This window comes from Myotis brandtii, unplaced genomic scaffold (genome assembly GCF_000412655.1).
Source record: "Myotis brandtii unplaced genomic scaffold, ASM41265v1 scaffold297, whole genome shotgun sequence".
NCBI lineage: Eukaryota > Metazoa > Chordata > Mammalia > Chiroptera > Vespertilionidae > Myotis > Myotis brandtii.
The window spans coordinates 1648850-1651326 of NW_005361351.1; positions in this window are offsets into that span (position 1 = coordinate 1648850).

The window sequence follows — 2477 nt, forward strand, 5'->3', positions numbered from 1 at the left end:
CGCCGGGGAACTTGAGATTGGGCCTGGGGACCTGAGTCTGCGCTTCCTGCCCCAGCACTGGGGCTGGGGGACCTGAGGCCTTGCCTCCCACCCCGGCGGGGCTTAACGGGGGACCTGAGGCTGCACCCCCTGCCTGGTGGAGCTTGAAGGAGGACCTGAGGCTGTGCCCCCCACCTCGCGGACTTGACGGGGGACCTGAGGCTATGCCCACCGCACGGCACTGGGCTGGGGGACCTGAGGCTGCGCCCCCCGCCCTGCGGGATTGACGGGGGTGGGGCTGGCCAGGTCTGGGTCTTGCACGATTTAGAGGCACGTGTGGGTGGGCGGGGACTTTACTCTGGATCCTGTGGCGCTCCCCAGACTCTGACAGGAGGGAGATTTTCATATACATTTTACTAATTTTCCTTCATCTCTGACACTTCTATTATAGAGAAAGGGCAAATAGCAATATTAAGATATTTCCTCTAATTAATTCCATTTTAATGTACATGAATTTCATGCACCAGGCCACTAGTCTATATATCCTACCTAATAATAGACAAACATGTAAATTAACTGTCCCTCTGCTACGCTCACCAGCCAATCAGGAGAGTATGCAAATTAACCCAACAAAGATGGCAGTTAATTGCATACGTACGGGCAAAAACGGCGGAGAGAAGACTGAAGGCTCAGTCCAGAGCCGGGAAGACTGAAGGCTCTGGCCGGAGCGAAGGCCTGGGTCCCGGGTGTCGGAGGAAAACCGGTGCTGGCAGCCAGGGGAAGGGAAGGCCCTTTGCACAAATCTCTTCGTGCAACGGGCCTCTAGTATCTACACTAATAAAAGAGAAACATGGTAATTAGCGTACGACCGCTACCCTTTTCATTGGCTAATCAGTGAGTATATGCACCATTCAAATGGAGCACACTGAGTGGAGAGAATCGTATGTGTCATTACATAGAGAACATGGCATTATGATGCTATCTGGCTGAAGATCTCATTTATTTTGCAATTTAGAGAACATAGACATATCAGGCATTGAAAATGAATATGCATGCTTAAATGCATGACTTTATTTTCATCTGTAACAACCAGGAGGTGCATTGATGGGTCCTGTGGCGGGGTGGGTCTGGGGTCTCATGGTGCAGTGGGTCTGGGTGAGGCTGCATGACACAGGCCAGGACCAGGGGACTTGAGGCTGCGACCCCCGCTCCGGCACCGGGATGTGAGGCTGCATTCCCCGCCCGGTGGGGCTTGACAGGGGTGAGGCCGGCCAGGTCTTGGTGTCACCCAATGGGGGTGGGGCCGGCCGGACACTTCTATTATAGAGAAAGGGAAATAGCAATATTAAGATATTTCCTCTAATTAATTCCATTTTAATGTACATGAATTTCATGCACCAGGCCACTAGTCTATATATCCTACCTAATAATAGACAAACATGTAAATTAACTGTCCCTCTGCTACGCTCACCAGCCAATCAGGAGAGTATGCAAATTAACCCAACAAAGATGGCGGTTAATTGCATACGTACGGGGCGAAGCAGCGGAGCGAAGACTGAAGGCTCCGTCCAGAGTGAAGGCCTGGGTCCCAGGTGCCGGAGGAAAACCGGTGCTGGCAGCCAGGGGAAGGGAAGGCCCTTTGCACAAATCTCTTCGTGCAACGGGCCTCTAGTATCTACACTAATAAAAGAGAAACATGGTAATTAGCGTACGACCGCTACCCTTGGGCACAGGTTGGGCTGAGGGACCCCCGAGTGCACAAATTTTTGTGCACCGGGCTTCTAGTATATATATAAAAGCCTAAGCGACCATTATGACTGAAATGACTGAAATGACTGAAATGACCAGTTGACCAGTCATTATGATGCACACTGATCACCAGGGGGCAGACATTCAATGCAGGAGCTTCCCCCTGATGGTCAGTGCATTCCCTCAGCCAACCTCCCACAGTCCCTGCCCCCTGACCAGTCCCTCCCCTGGGCTAAGCCTCCGGGCACTGAAGAATCTGGGTCCAGGAAGCCTGTAGGAATAGAGCAACCCTGACACTGATCAATGCAGGGTAGCAGCTCAGAGGGGCAAAAGGCAGGCAGCAACCTAACTGCAAAGACGTAAAGTAAGCACCACCGCCATCTTACCTCTGCTCCTGCACCATGCACATAGCCACTTGTAGCTCGGCCCGCGCCTTTCTAGGCTCCTAACTGCTGATTGGCTAGTGCTCCTATGGCAGTGTGCCGCCATTGGTCGAAATCAGCTAGCTATCATGCTTGGGGGCGGATTCCTGAGAAAATGTGTGGCTGAGGTAAGAGAGATGACCTGTCTGTATTTCAGCAACACTGCCTAAGGGAGAGTGAAGTAGCCCAAGTGTGGACAGTGAAGTAGAGCTGTATTTCCACCTCAGAGCGTAACTGCTGTTCAGGCTGTTTTGGGGTCTGTGGTCTTTGCTTACCGCTACCTCAGCACATCTATACAACTAGATTGGGGCCTACCGGCCAACCTCC